This window comes from Leopardus geoffroyi, chromosome C3 (genome assembly GCF_018350155.1).
Source record: "Leopardus geoffroyi isolate Oge1 chromosome C3, O.geoffroyi_Oge1_pat1.0, whole genome shotgun sequence".
NCBI lineage: Eukaryota > Metazoa > Chordata > Mammalia > Carnivora > Felidae > Leopardus > Leopardus geoffroyi.
In genome coordinates, this window is record NC_059338.1 from 98,543,914 (window position 1) to 98,566,176 (window position 22,263).

General features: G+C 36.5%; 1 pseudogene; it reads left to right on the forward strand.

Annotated features, from left to right (window-relative positions):
• Nucleotides 1–13,852, forward strand: part of LOC123586618 — a 47,310-nt pseudogene extending 33,458 nt beyond the window's left edge.
• Nucleotides 13,853–22,263: the final 8,411 nt, after the last annotated feature.

The window sequence follows — 22,263 nt, forward strand, 5'->3', positions numbered from 1 at the left end:
CCAGGCGTTCATGTATGGTTGAAATTAGTGAAAGTCTCTGCTTCCAGATTTTTTTCTTCCAATTCTTTGTCTAATACAACACCTGCTTTCTTCGTGCTTTTCTTTTCAGATATCCAGGGCCTGAGAACAGAATATATAGGCTCATTTCTGTTGTGATCCTTGAAGATCATTTTCCTTCCTGTTTTTCTCAACTTTCAGATTTGTTCACTATTAAATTTACCTCTACATATCCTTTGTATTTTGTAGCAATTCTACCAGTGCTTCAAAATTAAAAAAAAATTGTCTAGGCCCTAGCCATACCTATTTGAATTAACATTTCCTATATCAGAAATAACCGAATACAAATATTATCTAAATATATTTACACGGCTAGAGTTACAGCTACTGAAAAGAAACAAATACAGAAGGGTGCATGTTCATCTTCTCTATTTTCTGTTCTCATCTTATTCTCTACAGTCATTCTTTAAGGAGGAGACTTTTGCAAACCCAATAGCTTAATAGAATTCATTGCACATCATTGAAAGTTGGGAAAAGGCCACCTGAAGAGAAACAGTCAAATTCTAGTTACAATTTTTGTTATTTTCTAATATTTCTGAGAATTAAAAAATCTTGTTTAATTCTTTTGTTCTTATAGCAAATACAAACATAATGTTTAAATATGGTTGTATTCTAATACTAGCTTCAGAAAAATTCAGATCAAATATACATATAAATGATATTTGAAAATGAAATATATGGAAAGCCTTCAAAAACAATGAAAGAAAAAAGCGAAGAAAAAGTAACAAGCTAGAGTTTTAAATTTATATTATAAATTTGTTACCTACCAAACACCCCCCACACACACATACACACACAATCTCTACATTAATGTGGTGCTACAAAAGGGAAATACAGAAAATTAGATTCAGTCTTGCCCCAAAGACACATAATTCAGATTTGTCAGGCACACAGAACACAGAATACAGGTGAGTAGAAAAATCCATGTAATGCTTTCCTTGTGTTGCTGTTGGCAGAGCTTCCCTAGCTGAGGGAGCAGACATTAAAATGTCCATATAAAATGTAAAAGAAACACATAAAGAAATTGAAATGTGACTTGATACATTAAATTCTCAATATAATCCTAGCATTTTAACCACCATCAATATCAGTTATTCAAACAAGAGTTATGGCAATAAGCCAAAGCTCCTTTTAAAAAATGTTTTTAGCTAGAAAACACTCTTTTCCATGGGCTTGCAAGAGGGATACTATCAATGGAAATGGATGGAAGCAGAAGGTATTCCATCAGAATGAAACGCAAAGGAGAGAAGAGGAACACTTAAAAATAGATTTCAGATTTAATCACCTCCATGCATAGTATTTCTTAGATTTTTAAAATGCAGAAGACACATGTCAGTATTTTGTTTTAAGCTCAGCAAACTTAACAGGCTAATTTGGGACGCCCATCTCTACTGCTATTTAACATACAACGCATATCGAGTATAGGTGCAGAAACCTGAAAAGCTTAAGTATATTTAGCATAACATACACTTTGTAAGATTCTAGGTGCAGGTGTTATGGTTAAAAAACCTTATAAGTGTACTTGCAAAACCCTGACAGATGAGTAAGTAGAAACTGCAATGATCTTGTCCTGTTGGTGTTTAGGAGAATACTACTAATAAATTACAATACCTACCATTTTCTCTTAAGCTATAGATCACCTTTAACAAAAATGCAAAATTAGCTTTGTAAATGGTAGGTGCATAAAGCCACTGCTTCTGAGCGCCAGGTGGTAGTCACTGTGATTGTATCATTATAATAAACATTTTGATGCTAAGCTTTCCCTGTATTATCCTTCACAGAAAATAGGGTCACGACAATACAATAGGTACCAGTTTTATTGGCATTGCCCTCATTTCCAGACATGCATTCTAGTTTAATCATCCAACCACCATCAAATTTCTGTGTTTAACCAAAGATGAGGTTGGAAGAGCAAGCACCTGGATTCTAGTATGCTTTCTTTTATTGTTTATTGTAAATTACCCATGGCATTTTTTTTTGCTCTGCATTATTTCCAAGTAGCCAAGCCACTTGTGATATGATCTCTCAATCAATGACAAGATACCCACCCTTCTCACTGAAGCAGTTTTCTCACCACATATTTTCAAAAAGTCACAGGTTCCAAGGCTCTCTGCTACTTACAGATACTTTCACATATCTATTACCTGATTCTTAAAACACGTATGAAAATGTACCAGAAAAAAATCCAAATAAAAGACTTTTTAGTATGAGCTTTTACACTACACACACACACACACACAATTCCTATAAATTATTTAGCAACTTGTCATAATTCAGCTAAGGGATCTTGAGTATTTTTAGAGGTAATTTGCTTGGTAGACCTGAAGGCAGAGATAGATGTATTTATATCTTTCCTAAGTGGTTCTTTATAACTATTAAGATGTCTTTAAAATAGAAACCGTAGGAGTTGGCATTTTAGAATTCATTCTGCCTTTCAGGTGATTTTTCTTTCACACAGTCTTTGGAAAAACATATTTCACCCAAAGGAATTTAAGGAAGTTTATGGCAGCTGTTAAAATAATAGTAATCCTATGTCAATCAGAGATTAGCAATACAATTAAATCCCATTCAAAAAGTATTTATAGTGGGCCTAATTAAAGTGCTAAAATAAATTGGTATAATTTGCAAAACTTCATCAAATGGTAAATACCGCAGATATACTGAACTACTCACAACCTTATGCATCTACAATAGAGGTACCTATCTGTGTGCTCATTACTAAAAGGATAAAAATATAAAGAAAACTATATTTCTGTATGTTGCATTACTACAAATGTTAGGATTCACACTGGAAAAAATTCAACTAATAGAGAATTAAAAAAAATCATATTGGAATTAAATAATCCATGAGTTAAACCCTCTTTTTAGATATAATTCAGCAATTATGTAGGACCAATAAGGCCTTAAGTATCTAAGCCAATCATGATGTGAGCCAGAAGCTCAGTTTTTAACCAATTACCTTAATATAAAACAAGTGATTTCACTGGGTGTTTTCTAAAGCCTCTTTTTCCACTAACAGATATTAATTATGCTTTAATTTTTTCTTGCTGTTGCATACTAAAGCTTCTTTCACAAGATCTATCCCACTTTGGCTTATTGCTAAAAATTAATCATCTTCGTTAAGCCTGATATTTCAAGGATTTGAAGTCAATAGTCAAAAATCATCAGGACTACAGGACTGTAGACTTCTAGCAGTAGTTATCAATATACCTCTATAAAGTTTTCTAGATAATCTATCAAATAGATTTAATTACTTTCCTATTGCTGTGTAATTTGCCCCCAAATTCAACAGTGTGAAACAATGAACATTTATTAGCTCACATAGAGATCGGAAATCCAATAGTGGTTTAAATAGCTGATCCTGATTCAGGAGGGTCTTTTATAAGGTTTCTGTCAAGTTGTCAGCCAGGGCTGCCGTCATATGAAAGTCTGACTGAAACTAGACCATCTGCTTTCATGATAGCTCACTCATACGGCCAGTGGTTGAAGGACCCAGTTGTTTATCACATGTGATCCAGCATTGAGCTATGCTACATGGCAGCTGGCTTCTCTCTGTAAGTGAGTGCTGCAAAAGAGAGAAATCGACCAAGATGCAAACCACAGTATTTTTCATAAACTAACTTCAAAAGTTATATAACATCAATCTGTCATATCCTACTGATTACATATGTCAACCCTACTACAAACTGGGAGTGGAATACACAGTGGTATGAATACAAGGAGGTGGGGATCACTGGAGGTCATCTCAGAGGTAGGCAACTACACAGGTGATCAGGATAAGCACATATTACTTGATATTGGAGAACTAAAATAAATTTCCTAAAAGTGCTTTCCAATTAAACTGTCAGAGCTATAGTCTAATACACTAGCTTAGTGGCCATTTTTTTTAAAACCAGGAATAGCATGTGTTATTCTATTACTCTTCCTTTTGATCACCTGTTATTTCCAGAGCTTCTGTTCCATCTGTTGTCCAAAGCAACTAGGGGGACTACATATCACTATTCAATTTGAATAGTTCTAGATATTTAAAATCTCTCCCTCTCCCATACAAGATAAAAATTCTAAATATAATAGAAAGTTACCCATTTTTATTTCCCATATCTCATTCCACTATAACTAGGACCCAAACCCCAGAATTAAACTTTCCCAAACAGGTGTTCCCATGTTAGCCTTTGAATATTAAAATTTGTATTTGCTTGTTTTACCCACTGTCATTCTTCCAGCACCACTAAGTATATACAGAAGCATGTATTATGCCTTTTTTTAAGTTCTCTAAAATATGTACCTGACCAAATAATTACCTTTATAGCAAACATCAACTGGTGTCCATGACATTCATTAGTCTCATTTATCTTAGAAGTGAATAACTCTATAAACACATATGGATTTTGAAGATTCAGTATGGATTTACATGTAAGAGAGAACCTTGCAAGGTTATGATGCTGGCCTATAGGCTGTAAAATGTGTTTTAAATTAGCAATCAATATTTGAGAAATTTCCATCCCTGAATAGTCAAAACAATCTTGAGAAAGAAGAAGAAAGCTGGAAGTATCATGTTGCTGGATTTCAAACTATACTACAGGGATTGGTAATCAAAACAGTATGGTACTGTCATAAAAACAGACCCATAGATCAATGGAACAGAATAGAGAGTCCAGAAATAAACCCATACTTATGTGGTCAATTAATCTATAACAAAAGATCAAGAATGAACAATGATAAAAAGATAGTTTCTTTAATAAATGATATTGGAGAAACTTGACAACCACGTGCAAAAGAATGAAACTGGACTACTTTCCTACACCATCTACAATCATAAACTCCAAATGGATTAAAGACCTGAATGTAAGACCTGAAACTATAAAACCCCTAGAAGCATCATAAGCAATAACTCTTTAATATGTCTTAGCATTATTTTTTTAGATCTGCCTCCTCAGACAAGGACAAGAATATCAGAAATAAACAAACTGGACTACTTCAAACTAAAAAGCTTTTTCACAGCAAAGTAAATCATCAACAAAATGAAAAAAAAACAACCTATTGAATTGGAGAAGATATTCACAAATGATATATCTGATCAGGGCTTAGCATCTAAAATACATAAAGCACTCATAGAATTCAATATCAAATAACCAAACAATTTAAAAAATGGCAGAGAACCTGAGTAGACATTTTTCCAAAGACGACATATAGATGGTCAATAGGCACATGAAAGATGTTCACCATAATTAACCTTCAGGGGAATACAAATCAAAACCAAAATGATACTACCTCACACTAGCTAGGATCAAAAAGATAAGAAATACCAAGTGTTGCCAAGGATGTGGAGAATAGGGAACTCTCATGCACTATTGGTAGGAAAATAAATTGGTACAGCCATTATGGAAAACAGTATGGGGGTTGTAAAAAAAATAGAAACACCATACCATCCATGTATTTATCTGAAAAAATGAAAACACTAGTTTAAAAGACACATGTGCTCCTGTGTTCATTGCAGCATAATTTACAACAGCCGGGATACAGAAGCAACCTAGATGTCCATTGATATATGAATGGATAAAGAAAAGATGGTGTGTGTGTATGTGTGTGTATATATATGTATATGTGTGTGTGTATACATATATACATATACACATTATATATATATATACATATGTGTGTGTGTGTGTGTGTATATATATATATATATATATATATATATATATATATATATAATGAAATCTTGCCATTTGTGACTACATGGATGGACTGGAGGGCACTGTGGTAAGTGAAACATATCTGACAAAGATAGATGCCATATATTTTCACGTATATGTGAAATCTGTATATGTGAAATGAAAGAAATGAACAAAGAAAACAAAACAGAAACAGATTCATAGATACAGAGAACAAATTGATGATTGCCACAGGAAGGCAGGGGGGATGGCTGTGAAAGGGAAGAATGAGATTAAGAGGTACAATATTTCAGTTATAAATAAATAACACATAGTGGTATAATATACAGCATAGTAAATATAATAAATAATATTGTAACTTTGTATGGTAACAGATGGTAACCGGACTTACTGTGGTAACCATTTCATAACATATAAATGTCAAATTACTATATTGTATACCTGAAACTAAAAATAATATTGTATGTCAATTCTTTATAAAGAGAAGGAAAAAATGTATTACTATTACATATCCTTGTTCATCTAGTAAAGACTTTTCTTTTTAATGCTTATTTATTTTTGAGGGGAGGGGCAGAGAGAGACAGGGAGACAGAGGATCTGAAGTGGATTCGGCAATGACAGCAGACAGCCTGATGTGGGGCTCAAACTCACGAACCATGAGATCATGACCTGAGCCTAAATTGGATGCTCAACTGACTGAGCCACCCAGGTACCCTGTAAAACCTTTTAATTTAAATTTTTTGAAAAAATTTGGTACCATTAATAGAACACAATAGGAAACAAAAATAGAAGTTGAATTACACATAAATATTTACTTAGGGGGAAAATGTGCACTTACTCCCATGATTCTGGAATCTACTGATTTAGGAGTTTGGTTTCCAAAGCATGCTTCAAAAATACTAGTTGAATTGCATTGATTATTACTGCATTAATTTAGAAGCTGACATTGCCTCATAGTCAGTGTAGCTTCTCGTACAATTAGGCCAAAAGGCAAAGAGGGATATTTATGTTGACTGGCATGATTAATACTCACTATCATAGGAATAAGTATTACATAATGGAATAAAGAATATGAATAGAACCCAGATGATCCTCTAAAGTACCCACTAGTACAGCTGCATGTAGTACCAAATGTTACTGCAATATCTATAGGCAGGACCACCAAAATCACAGATTCTTATTAACAAAACTATAGATCAAAACAGTGAGTAGAAAAGCCTGACAAGGTGAGGTGCTGCCTCAAAGCCAGAAGAATTTGAAATGGGTGATTGAGGTGGTAATTTGAAAATATGTCAGTAACTTCATACTTAGTTTTAAACACGAAGGACTATAACCTTTATCCATTTTCAAATCCTTATTAGCTTTCATTTCTATATTGTAGGGAGTTTTCTATCATAGAAAGGAATAAGGATGTCCCAGATAGGCTGTAATTAGGTTGGATGTAAAATTTGATCAAATTTTAGGTCTTCTTTTGGAAATGGAATATTGTTTCAGTGGTGTAAGAAAATACTTGCATTATGTCACATGGAATCAATTGTTTTTCAAGTATAAAAAGAAGAATATATGCAGATGGTACAGAAAAAAGTTCATTATAGTAGGTAATTTTCACTTATTGATTATCTATCATTTAAATACCTCTTAAATTTAGAAGGAATCCCTAATTTCATGGTGTATCCAGTGGGAGGCAAGGCCCCATCCAACATCCACACTCTGATAGTTCACAGACATATGAGGCTGGGTTTGTGAATCAGGTCTACCTTATTAAGAAAGAATCACACATTTCAAGGGAAGTTAGAGGTTTTTCAAGTTGACAGAGTTAAGGTTCCAATGTGACATTTATAAGAGGTGGCAGGATTGAGTTTCCAATGCTGAAATGCCGAGTGGCATCCATCCAATTTATTTCAGTGGCCTGTTGTCTGCTAACCAGTTACCTTGTTACTGTTCATTTTTTCAGTCTGGTTATGCAAATGCATCCTAGTAGATTTTATATCATCCCAAATGATTTTTATCCCCATGTTACATGACTGTTTTTGCAACAAACTGTAAAGAATTGGAGAGATGTCCCCTAAATTTAGAAAACAAATATACATTTGCCCTGGATGAAGATTCTGAAAGTCAACAATCTACTGAAGAAAAGAGAAAGTTGAAATGCTAAGTTTATATTTCACCATTTATGAGGTAAACATGGGTTTGGAAACTCTATGTCAAATTCATTTTAAGATATGATATAGGAAGATACTATGATTGTGTATTTCTTTTCGAGTCTACCCTAAACTGTCAATACTTTATGTAATAGTTGGTAGAAGTTGCAGTAGTATATAAAACATTGAATATAGCAGGTAGATAAATACTAGAGATGGAAAAATTTGAAAAGACTTACTATGGTTCTTTATGGAATCAAGAGCGAACTTTTCATATTCATAGTGGCCCAGAAGAGTGTATTTATCTTACTAATGTGACAGGAAATGGAAAACAGCAATGCCAGAAGATGAGATCACACCAAAAAAAATGTTTTTCTTTTTTGTAAAAAGAATATACAAAAAAACAATTGACTCATTTCAGTTACTTTTCCTGAGGTTCCTCGTATTTCACATCTAACTTTTTTTAAAAAAAATTTGTTTTAACGTTTATTTTTGAGAGACTGAGAAAGACAGAGCACAAGCAGGGGAGGGGCAGAGAGAGAGGGGGATTCCAAAGTAGGTTGCAGACTCTGAACTGTCAGCACAGAGCCTGATGGGAGACTCAAGCCCACGAACCATGAGATCATGACCTGAGCTGAAGTCGGATGCTTAACCGACTGAGCCACCCAGGTGTCCCCTCTATTCTTGATCTATAAATATTATTGTGCTCCTAGCTTACCTACAGGTCTATTTTTTATTTACACTTTGTTCCTATATGATCTCTTCTAGCTTCCTGGCTTCAGATAACATCAGTATGCCAATGCTTTCCAAATCTCTCTAAATCTGAAATTTTCCCTTGAACCGCAGACTCATGTATGCAACTATACACTTTTAGGTGTAGAATCACATGAAGTTGATGGCATTACTGGTTTTAACTTACCAAAACAAAACAAAACAAAACAAAACAAAACAAAAAACACAACACGACAGCAACAAAAAGCAAAGAAAGTTTTATATGGTTCAAACTAGTCAATATCTTCATTGGATGTCATGTAGTAATCTCATGTTTAACATTTCCAAACGTAAGTTATGACTTCCCACTTCTTTAACTCCTTGTCAAAACTACATTTAACCCAGGCTTTTCATCTCAGTAAATGGCAAAACACTTCACTTTTTGTTCTACTTCCAACATATCCTATAGCTACTTCTTTCCTTCTCAAAGAAAAAAATTCTGTTAAACATATTATTACATCTTATCTTGGCTACTGTTGTGTTTTAACTTGTCTGTCTCCACATAGGGCCCCTTCTAATCACAGAAGAGAGGGTTTCTACAATGTGAATTACATTTTGCTGATCTCATGCATAACACAATTAACATATCAAATTTATATAATAAATGTTGATCATTTATCATGCTGTATAAAGTCCTGCATATTCTGGGTCCAGCTGATTTTTCTGATCTCGTCCATCCAGCATCACTCTTTCTTTTTCTCATTATGCTTCATTCACACTGGTTTCTTTGTCCCCAACATACCGAGCTTGCTCTTCCTTTAGTATCTTACTGGAGCTCTCATCTCAATTTTCCTGTGGTCTCCTTCTTTTCAATTAGTTTCCAGTTCAAAAGCCACATCCTCAAAGAAGCTCCTAATAATTCTGTCTATCCAAAGTGCCTTCCTTTACATAGAGTCACTCTCTCACTCTTTTTTTTCATAGCACATTATCTGAAATTTGCTGTAGTATTTTCACTTGTTTATTTCCTATTTTTCCCTATCCCCCCCCCCTTACCTTCCAGAAAATAAATTACTTTACAATTGGGACATGACCTATTTGGATCGTTATTGTAAACTCTGCACAGTGTGCCAAGCATGCAGTAGTCAAGCTACAAATGTGTTGAAAGAATGAAGAAAGTATATTCCGTGAACTGCTAAAATAGCAAGTGGAGATTATATTAATTTCTTAAGTGGGTCATGCACTGATTATTCACTGAGAACGCTTTAAAGCAATATATTTTGAACAATTATAGAAATATTAATGGCTACTTTTCAGAAAATTTCATAATCTTATATTTTTAAGACCATGAATTAGTCTTTATTATTGTAGATGCACTTAAAATGTACAAATCTAGATGAGTTACTGCTTAACTGCCTTAAGAAAGCGTTCAGTGTCAAGAGTTGAGTTAGGAGCGCCTGGGTGGCTCAGTCAGTTAAGCAGTTAAGCAGCCTACTCTTGATTTCGGCTCAGGTCATAATCTCAGGGTTCGTGAGTCTGAGCTGCGCATCAGGCTCTGCACTGACAGTGTGGAGCCTGCTTGGGGTTCTCTGTCTCCCTCTATCTCTGCCCTTCTCCTGCTTGCTCTCTGTATCTTTCTAAAAATAAATAAACTTAAAAAAATTGAGTTAAAGTTATAAAAGACATGGTGCTTATTTGGTCTTGCTTTCTAATGTTAGTATTCTGGGGTGACTCATAAAGATAAATTGCTGCATCTGTCCCCTCCCACTACAAAGAGAGAAGCATGATGTGTATTGAGAGTTTTGGATATAGTAAGCAACAAATATATCATTTGGACTTGCTAATCCAACTCTTTTCCCATGGTTGGAAATGAGGGTCATTCCTATCATCCCTTGTGATACACTAGTGAAGTTTATACTTTGTGTCCTCAAGTGCCCAGAACTTTAGGCTCTGCAATAGAGTTATTAGTTCCCATGGTGGAACATTTCACCAGAAGACTCAACAATGGTTCAAATACATTAGAGCTTGCTACCTGGCCACTTTAGGTTCCTAATGACAGTGAATCTAAAAAATTAAAGAATCTTACTCTACTAGGTGAGATGTTTAGATTCAGGTTTACTGTACTCTTTTAGGAAATTCAGTTGCTACTTTACAGTAATATCATCTACAGTAATGTAGGTGATAATTTGGAATGCCTTTTAGTTCTCCTATATCCTATGCTTAAAGTTAATATAAAACTATAATAATCCAAATTTGGTAGGACTGCTAATGGCCCAGAGCCTTCAGAAATGAAGATTGGGTCTCCCCATCAGATAGGAAAACATAACCAGCCAATGTGGTAACTGAGGGCAGAGTCATGAATGGATAGGAAAAGAAGATAATTATAAATACCAGCTATGGTCATAGGAATAGATGCAGAAACAAGCACTATAATATTATATGCATTTCTTCCTTATATCAATATGAGCATATTTGGTTATATATAAAATATTTCTTTCCCTCTTCCACTCCCCTCCTGTCAAACACAAGAAGTGTTAATAGAACGTAACCACGCATCTCAAAATTTGAATTATAAGAAATCAGGGGGGATGTGGCTCAGCTAGGAGAGGAATATATTTTACACCAGGGTGGTTAAAATGATTTGTATCCTCTTTGGGAAAAGATTAGCAAGTTTTTTTTATTGTTATGAGGAACCGTTGCATCATTATAAAGGAAGCATCACTTTGCCATTACCTTTATTTGGAAGTTTTATATAGTTTAAAATACTGTATATATTGGCCTGGGTGACAAAAATTGATTATTGGGACTTTAAATTCTGTTGATTTAGCTCAGATAGAACTGTCTCCCTTCTGAATTCCCATGCCTTCATAGTTCTGGGATAAGGTTGGCCTAACCTAGAGAAATTTGCAGAAGATTTGGAAGGCAAAGTCAAACAACAGCATGTCAATGCTTAGCAAGCAAGGTTAGGTGCTGTTGCCACCCACATACCTTGTCAAGATTGTGTTGACACGCCTTGTAGGCCTGAGGGAGCAGCTACATTGCTGATGCTTTACCTCCTGCCTGATATCTTCTTTCAGCTTCTCCAGATCCTGGAAATGGGTTTTTGTAACGTTTTATGGTCAAGTGCATCAGCATTTTTTCTGGATGTCTAATTCATCAACATTGGTAGTTTTACCTCATAGGTTCCAGATCACTTTTGCATATTCCAATTTGCCATTACTCTTCCCTTCACTTCATGTCACCTCCACTTTCTTCCCAAACTGGACACTGTGAGGCATTAGAAACAGCAGCAGATGAATGAGCTACAGACTTATGTAGGTTTTATCAGTACCCATAATTGCATAATGTTTCTTACTGGCTTTTGTGTCTCTGATTAAAACACACTGACACAGGCTGACTGGGTACATGTGAGTAGCAACATGGAAGCCCATCCTTCTGGCCCAGTCAAGCAGCATAATAAAACTCAGAAAAGCAAGCAGCATTGAGTTCCAGGATCCATGCACAGGGATAGCAAGGGCTGTCTAGCACCGAAAATCCTCAGCAAGAAGGTAAGAAAAGAGCTCAGTAGAATAGACCAGAGGCATCATGCCAGTCAGCTCTGAAAGCAGAAGAAAGAGGTCTTTCTGTCAGAGAAGAGACAGTTGGGTGGCAAGGATGACCTTCCTCATCAGGTACTGGTGGTGTCCCTGCACAACAGGATTTCCCTGCCAGAGGGCTTTCACGGCTTCAGGATAAGGACACTAGAACACTACACTGAAATGAGTGAAGTAGCACCAATAGTTTTATGCTGTTATGCCCTGCATTGAAGCATCAGGGGTTTTCACAGCTGTAAGGCCAGGGATCTGCACACTGTGTTAGACATGGCTCAAGTGGCAGATTCCATCCTCTTCCTTCTTGGTTTACTAGAAGGCTGGAACAGCACTGGGGATTACTACCTTTTCTGCCTCTTTGTTCAGGGCCTTCCCACCTATCTACACCCACTATCGATGCTATAGCTGGTATGGAGGAACACCTTAAGATCCCAATGAAGGCAAACCCTGATAGACACGAATCTTTGTAAACAGAGGTAATCCCAGATCCAATGGAAGCTAACCTGTCCCACTAAGGAGGAGCTGAAAGAGGCAAACTATTTCTTGAAGGAAAGTCCCAAGGTGGTAAAGAAGGTTCCCAAAGGGATATCAAATTAGCTTGTAGAATAGATTTTGGATGAGGATGGTGGAAAGTGGTGGGGAAGATGAATATGATGACATGGGACATGAGGATTTTATTGAAGAGGAATCTCAGGAGGAAAATAGTAAAGAGGAACAGAGGGAAGGATATGAAACTATGACTACCGGAGTAGACAAGTAGTCTACCGGAGTAGACAAGAAAGTGGAGGAAGAGGCTGAGGAAGAAAATGTTGGAGAAATATAAACAAGAAAGACTGGAAGAGATGTCTCCAGATGAAATAGATACCCCCCCCCCCCACGACATAGCTACAAGAATTCATTTTCAGAAATACAGAGGCCTCAAGAACTTTTGGACATCTTCATGGGATCCTGAGGAAAACCTTCTTCAAGATTATGCTTGGAACTTTCAGTTTCAGATCTTTACTAATACTAGGAAGTGCATTTTAAAGAAATTGAGGGAAAAAGAGATTGAAGGAGCTGAGGTTGGCTGATATGTCACGCTTCACGTCTGAAGTCCGTCTCAGTGGTTCAGTACTCCAAGCAAGGAACATTCTTGATTGCATTTTCTCTACTAGCTGATGACCAGAGATGTCAGTAGTGAATCTGGCGCTGAGCCGACACCCTGGCAACACTGAGCCCGTGAAAGCTAAAGAGGAGCTGATCTTCAGGTGGGTTCAGGCACTTCCGAGCCTCACCTTTATTCTCTGCACACTGCAGGGATAAACATAAATTTCAGAGATTTCTAACTGCTGATGTGGCTTTGGTGGTGACACTATGTGGCCCAATCACTTTTCCTTCTGCATTTGTGCTGCTTTTCAAACAGAATGACAACAGGATGCACAGCCTCATTGCCACAGGCCATCTATTGTCAGTGGATCTGGAGAGAATGGTCGTCAAGAGAGCTGTTTTGAGGGGTCATCCTTTCAAAATTTTTACTAAGCTGACGGTACTGCGTTGCATGCACTTCAACAGAGAGGACGTGTTGTGGTTCAAACCAGTGGAACAGAGAACAAAGTGGGGCCACAGGGGACATATCAAGGAGCTTTTAGGTACTTATGGCCACATGAGTGCAGTTTTGATGGGGAGCTAAAAATCTCAGGACACAGTACTGACGAACCTCTATAAGATGAATTAATTTTCTCCAAATGGACTTCTGATCCGTATATACCAGAACCAGTACCATGGGTGAAAAGTGGGATTTGGTCAGCAGTGCCTGAGTGGACATGGAATAATGGACCATGGCTACTAGTCAGCACTTTAGGGATGGGAGCCTGTAGGTTTTGACTGGGCAAAAATTGTGCTTTCTACTTTATCCTAGAGGTTTGCTGCATTTTTTTTTTCAAAAGGCCTTTCTTGGCCTTGACATGTGCCTCAGGGAACTATGGATGTTTTTCTACTGCCACTTAAGTTAAAAAATAACCTATTAAATGTTACTAAAACATCTACTTTCCATTAGGATTTTGAAAACTGTTTAAGGAGAGAAGATAAAAAGCTGAAGTAACCAGGAAACAAAATTTCCAGGTGTTTACAGACACCGAATCCCCTCTGATCTGTGTACACTAAACAGAAACAGATTGACAAGGAGCTGGTTTTTCATCCTGCTTCACCCAGGTTAGGGAGGTTAGGTCTACATTTTCACCGCCCTGAGGTCAATACAAATGTGTTTTTTTTTTTCCTTCTGGAGACTGAAAATGCTGGGGCGGGACAGCAGCCGCCACAGTTCGACAAGCAGATCCATCCTCTCTCATACTGCCAGTAGGCTGGGCTGCATACTGTTGGAATGGAAGGGAGGAAGAACTGGTGAACTGGAAGAAGGGGAACGAGCCTCACTGGTTGGCCTTTACAATTAAAGGGCAGATGGGGTTATATGCTCAGTCTGAATTTGCTTCTTGTCATATGTATGTGCCTGCCATTGAAGGGCAAGGATTTTTTTTTCCATCCTAACTCTGCTTCTGCTGTTGAGAGATTTGTCTTAATACACCTGGGATACCCGCCCACCTTTATTCTCTCAGCACGCTGCAGCAGATAAACATAAATTTCAGAGATTCCTGACTACTGACATGCCCTTGGTGGTGACAATATATGGCCCAGTCACTTTTCTTCCTGCATCTGTGCTGCTGTTCGAACAGAATAGCAATGACATGCACAGCATTATTGTCTCAGGTAATCCATTATTGTCAGTGGATCCAGACAGAATGGTCACCAAGAGAGTTGTTCTGAGTGATTGCACCTGTGGCATGGACTACCTTTGTGAGGATGGTCCAGAGAAGAGGACTGTGAAGAGGCACTGGGGTTAGGTCCTTTTTGGTAGATAATTGTGAGATTCCAGGAATCCAAAAGTGATCTAAAATGGTAAGTGTGTTGGCACATTCTTTGTCTCCACAGATTCCCACTTAGAGGAAACGGTACAGCCAGAAGAAGGCCAGATTAGAACCATTTAAAATATGAATCTCAGGGCAGGAAATTGTGTGTGCGTGTGTGTGTGTGTGTGTGTGTGTGTGTGCGCACGCGTGCATGTGTGTCTGCATGCATGTGCATGTGTGTGTGTGTGTGCATGTCTTAGAACAATTATAGTTTGAGAACTAGCCAGGAGGCCATGATGGCTGGAGTGGAGTGAGCAAGAAAGAATGTGGTAGAATAGTCAGAAAAAAGTAGGAGCTAGATCACAATTGTCAGTGGTTCTCAAGAGCACTGGAGGATTTTTTAAAAAATACTCTTGCTTCAGAAATTCCTATTCAGTTGATCTGGGCTAAGGTCCAGGGACAGACAATTTAAAAAGTAGCCTAGATTACTCAAATGAAGTCATATATATTGAAAACCATATATTTAAGCACTTTGGCTTTCCCTCTGAGATAGGAAGCTAGTGGAGAATTTTGAGCAGAGGAGTGCCATAATGTGATTTGCATTTCAAAAGGAAAGGAATACAGGAGATGGAGAATAGTCTCTAGAGAGCATTTAGGAGATACAGAGAGATCAGTTAGGAGGTTACTAAAAGAATGCAAGAAAGAGATAATGGTGCTTTGGACCAAAATGGTATCACTAATAGACATCTACATGATGGTCATACAGAAGTGTGGATGTCAGTAAAGGTATAGATGTGTAAATTTTGCCATGTACAAGATTTACGTATAGAATAAATTTTGAACGGGTTTATACAATATCAGCTTTTCAATAGCAAAGTCTGTAAAAACATAACAAAAAGACCAGTTGTCTCTTCACTTGTTTATAAATGTTAATAATAGACAAAATAACTCTTAAAATATTATTAAAAAATGATAACTCATATGTATGCTACTATTTTTAGTGTTTACTTTTGAGAGAGAGAGAGAGAGAGAGACAGTATGAGTGGGGGTGGGGGAGGGGCAAAAAGAGAGGGGGACATAGAACTCAAAGTGAGCTCCAGGCTCTGACCTGTCAGCACAGAGCCTGACACAGGGCTCAAACTCACAAACCATGAGATCATGACCTTAGCCAAAGTCAGATGCTTAACTGACTGAGCCACCCAGGTGCTCCTGTACGCTACTCTTTATAACAGGTCTAGATGCATTATAACACAATAATCAGTATTTAAATTACTGGCTAAAAACACATAATACATACAGCAAAGCCTCAAATGGTTCCTCAGTGTCTAGTTTACAACATAAATAATTTTTGAGCATTATTAATGACAAAAATAACATAGTAAAACAGATTGTTTTCCAGATGGCAACTGACTTTCACTCTTTCCAAAACCATGGATAAGTTAGTAAAAAACCTAATTTTTAGATAAATTTACTTGAAGCCATTTTTGCAGTATACATTAAGAATACCATTAACTTTTAAGGATGTATCGTAAGAAAAAGTATGTACTCATTACCTTGAGAAGAGAACTAGAGCAGGAGGGAGAATTTAGAGAGGAAGTATGGTAAGAAGCAATGTTGAGGTATAACGTTATTTTTTAAGTGCAATGAATGACTGATATTGTAAAACCATAGATGTGTTTCTTTATCTGGAAAAATACCCAAATATATAATATGGAACACTTAACTCCATGCTTTTATAAGCCTATATATGATGTTATATTTTAATCTCCTCATATTACTCCATTGGTAAGAGACAGATTCCTGCCCTAGGGTTATAGAGATGACGAAACACATGACACTTGAGCCTGGACAGATAGGATTGACAGCAGTGTATCAGTCACATATATTCACAGTCTGATGGAAGACACTCCACGCCATGCAAGGCCATGTGGTAGTTGCACATGGGAATGGAGTGAACAGCCAGGGCTGTGGGAAGTGGGCTGCATAGTATCAAGAGAGAGGAGTGCCCCTCACTCCTTAGGAGGATGTGATTAGCTTGTTTCCATAATTCTGTGAACAGACAGGGAACTGAAACCCACTACAAAGAGATAAGCAGACACTGTACCTGGTCTCTGAGTAAAGGAAGTTTGTTAGGCTACATGACCTTATCTGTGGTTGTAGATGGAGTGGGAAACTTATGTTTACATTTGAGGCTCTCTCCATATTTTAGTTTTAGGCCTCATCCTGTAAGCTAAGAGAAGACACCAATATGTATTATCTTTGGGACTTCTTCTATGTCCCTCTAAAAGAACATGCTTCTGGTAGCCACACATGGAACAGACATGTGGTTGAACTGCCCAGACAGAGAAACCCATGAATAAGAAATGTGTATATCTGATTTTGTGCATGTGTAATCATTTACTACTCAACAGAAACTAATATGGTAATCAATAAAAAATTTTTGACATGTATTGTGAAAAATCATAAGAACAATCTGTGAACACACATCTGAATTTCTGATCGTGTGCATTTAATTTTTCTGAGAAGTGAACATTTCTAAGGCTTACTCTCTCTGAGTAAGCCCCACACTGTTACACTCTCCTTGTTACACCTTATTTTTCTTAGCGTATGGATATAGTTTAAGTCATTAAATTTCAGTGATTTGTATACTGCTTTTAAGTTTAACAAAACCTGTCTGTATATCTAAACAAACATTTCTTAAAGCTTTGTGTTGATTCTTTAGGGTAGTTCTTATATTTATATGTCAAGGTTCTCCAGAGAAGAATAATTGGTTCACATGATTATGAGGGTGAGCACATCCCCAGATCTTCAGGATGGGTCAGCAACCTGGAGACCTAGGAATGCTGATGATTTAGTTCTAATCCGAATGCTGTCAGGTTCCAGATACAAGAACTGATGTTGCAATTTGAGTCCAAAAGCAGGGAGAAGAAAAAGGCAATGTTTCAGTTCAAAGGCAGTCAAGCAGAAAGAATGATTTCTTACTCAGGGAAAGGTCAACTTTTCGTTCTATTCAAGCCTTGAACCGATTTGGTGAGGCCTACCGCATTAAGGAGAACAATTTACTTTACTCAGTCTACCAATCTAAATGTTAATCTCTTCCAAAAACACTCTCAGAGACACATTAAGAATAATGTTCAGGGGCACCTGAGTGGCTCAGTCAGTTAAGTGTCAGACTTCAGCTTAGGTCATTATCTCACAGTCTGTGGGTTCAAGCCCCATGGTGGGCTCTGTGCTGACAGCTTGGAGCCTGGAGCCCCCCTCGGATTCTGTGTCTCCCTCTGTTTCTCTGTCCATCCCTCGCTCACACTCTGTTTCTCTCTCTCTCTCTCTCAAAAAATAAATAAACATTACAAAAAAAAATAAAATAAAATGACATCAATTTTATCTTCCAAATATTGTAAAAAAAAAAAAAAAAGAATAATGTTTGGCCAAATATCTGGGCATCCCTTCAATTTGACACATAAAATTGGTTACCATTAATTATGTATACCAAAATCTACTTGAAACATTTCTCAGTGTATCACATTGATATAGGAGTAATGGTGGATTAGTGTACAATCCAAGTGCACTCAGAAGGCAGATAAAATAAAAATTACATATTTGTAAGTTCCTGAATCACAAACTATAGTTAATATATAAGAAACTAGAAATAGAACTGAATAGTTTAAATTTTGCTTGTTCATTATGGCCATTGATTCATTTTTGCCAAATTATGTATTATCAAAAGTGATATAATGATTTCTTTTGATGTTACAGTTTATCTTTAAGGACTTTATTTTGCATCTATTAAGATCAATTGACCTTAAAATAATATATCATAGGAAAGAAAAAAGATTGGATTTTAAAAACAATAAATAAATAGGCTAAATTAAAATATAGCTTATAGAAGACATACAGATGGCCAACAAATACATGGAAAGATGCTCAACATCACTCATCATCAGGGAAATGTAAATCCAAATTACAATTACCTCATACCTGTCAGAATGACTAAAATCAAAAACACCAGAAACAACAAGTGTTGATGAACATGTGGAGAAAAAGGAACCCTGATGCATTGTTGGTTGGAATGCAAACTGGTGCAGCCACTGTGGAAAGCAGTATGGAGGTTCCTCAGAAAGTTAAAAATGGAACTACCCTATGATACAATAATTACACTACTGTGTATTTACCTCCAAAATACAAAACACTAATTCAAAGTGATACATGCACCTCTATGTCTATTACAGCATTATTTATAATAGCCAAATTATGGAAGCTGCCCAGGTGTCCATCAACAAATGAAGAGAGAAAGAAGATGTCATATATATTGAGGCACCTGGGTGGCTCAGTTGGTTAAGCATCCAGCTTTGGATTTTGGCTCAGGTCATGATCTCACACTTCCTGAGTTCGGTCCGCAAGTTGAGCTCTGTGCTGACAGCATAGAGTCTGCTTGGGATTCTCTCTCTCCTGCTCTCTATGCCCTTCCCCTATTCTTTCTCTTGTTCTCTATCTCTCTCAAAACAAATAAATAAACTTTAAAAAATATTATATAATACACACACAATGGAATCAGCCATAAAAAGAATTCAATCTTGCCATTTGCAATAACATGGATAGAACTGGAGAGTATAATGCTAAGTGAAATGAGTCAGAAAAAGACAAATGCCATATGATTTCACTCATATATGGAATTTAAGAAACAAAACAAAAAAGGAAAAGAAAGAGAGAGACAAACCAAGAAACAGACACTTAACTATAAATAATAAACTGATGGTTATCAGAGGAGAGGTCAGTGAGAAGAATGAGTGAAATAGGTGATGGGGATTAAAGAGTACACATATCATGATGAGCACTAGGTAATGTTTAGAATTATTGAATCACTATGTTGTACATCTGAAACTAATATAACACTGTATGTGCACTATATTGGAATTAATATTAAAAATTTAACAAGTATGAAAGAGAAATATAGCTTTTGTTTTCAAACAGTAATCTCCACCTTAAAAGCTTACCTTGACAATACTATGACCAAATTATGATTATAATAACATTTCATGATTTTCCAGGAGATTCAACATATTAATTAAATTAACTATAATAGCTAAAATTAATGGACACATTTTGAAATATCTGAAAATAATCATATATGTGTTCAAAATGCATATCCAGATATATTCACCATATCAATATCTAAAACAGTAAAACTTAGGGAGGGAGGCAAACCATAAGAGACTTAAATACAGAGAAGAAACTGAGCATTGATAGGGGGTGGGGGAGAGGGGAAATGGGTGATGGGCATTGAAGAGGGCACTTGTTGGGATGAGCACCAGGTGTTGTATGGAAACCAATTTGACAATAAAGTATATTAAAAAAATAAAAATAAAAAATAAAACAGTAAAACTTTATAAATTTTTAAATATTCATTTGCAGATGAAATATATTACAAATGCAGCATATTCATAGTATCTCTTCCTAACTACATATTAGGGCGGTGCAATATTATAGTACACAGATTTAGAATATATAAAATGACATGAGAAAATATTTATTTTGTAATTCAGTTTATAATTTTAAGTGTTAGAAGTAGTCTTACATGTGTACCATTGTGATTATATCACAAAATAATAAGTGTCGAAAAGATTTTTTTTTTAAATCTGGGAAGAAGTTAACCTAAATTTTAAGAGTAAATATTTCCAGGTGTGTCTGGCTGGCTCAGTCAGTGGAGCATGCAACTATTGATCCGGGGTCATGTTTTCAATCCCTACGTGGAGTGAAAAAAAAGTATTTCCAGATTATGGGCTCATGGGTGACCTGTATACTTCTCTTCTTTTGACATGTGTGTTTTCCAAGTGTGTAGATTGATCGCAATAAGTATTAACATTAAAAAAATTTTTAATATATGCTATCAGTCTTTTCATAAAGAAAAGTCAAGCTAATGAATTCACAATTTTTACACTGATGTTAATAAAGAAATCTACATACCAAACCAACAGCTATATATATTTTGTTTGAATATTTTCTTCTAATACAAAGGGGAAAGCAGGATAAACTTCAGTTGAAACTTCAGTAAATCTAATGTTCTCATTTCTAAGACAATTTTGTTGAGGTAATAATAGTTGTTCATTCTTTTTTTTTTCTTTTTTTTTTTTCAACGTTTATTTTTTTGGGGACAGAGAGAGACAGAGCATGAACGGGGGAGGGGCAGAGAGAGAGGGAGACACAGAATCGGAAACAGGCTCCAGGCTCTGAGCCATCAGCCCAGAGCCTGACGCGGGGCTTGAACTCACGGACCGCGAGATCGTGACCTGGCTGAAGTCGGACGCTTAACCGACTGCGCCACCCAGGCGCCCCAATTGTTCATTCTTATAATGAAAATAATGCCACTGTTTGGAAATGTAGCTGAATAACCCTGTATAAATAATTTTAAGTGATAGAGTGATTCATGTTTTATACTCCCAAGGGAATAAACATTCTCTTTCAATAAATTTATGGGAATTCTTTGCAAGAAGACCGGAGGAAATTTTTAATTCAAGGAAGTAGTGTTGGAAACAATATAATCAGATGCATTTAAAACCATAGAATAATCTGATTACAAATTGAAGAAAAAAATAAGATAAATTCCCTTTTCATTGGGTTTTGATTACACTTCCCTATGACCAAGGTTTCTGACAATATTTTCATATGTCACAAAACTTCCCATTTGATTGCAGTATAGACATGTTCTGTGTCCTACTGAAGCTTACAATTCAGTAGAGATGATGCAGAAGACATTAATCAAAGATTCCATATATCTTTACCCTGTGTGGTAAGTGGTTACTAAAGGCAATTGTGTCATGCATGTGGTGAAATAACAAAAGGAGAGAGACAGAAGAAGATGATTTTGTAGTGTGTTTGGGAAGGGACAGGAAGAGTGAGTGAAGCATGAGGAATTTTCTAAGAAGAGGGCAAATGCATTATAATAGTGAAAAACTATGAAAGTTGAAGGAACTGAAGAGAACCAGTGGTAGCAGAACCCAGAGAGTAAGAAACCCAATAATGCAGGGCCAGGGAGGCCAGCAGAGTTATAAGTCTTTATAGACTAAGAGTATTGAGAATGGCATGATTAAATCTGCATTTTTAAAAGACAGCTTTCGGAGCAACTGGGTGCCTCAGCGGGTTAAGCATCCAACTTCAGCTCAGGTCATGATCTCACAGTTCGTGAATTTGAGCCCCACATGGGGCCCTGCAC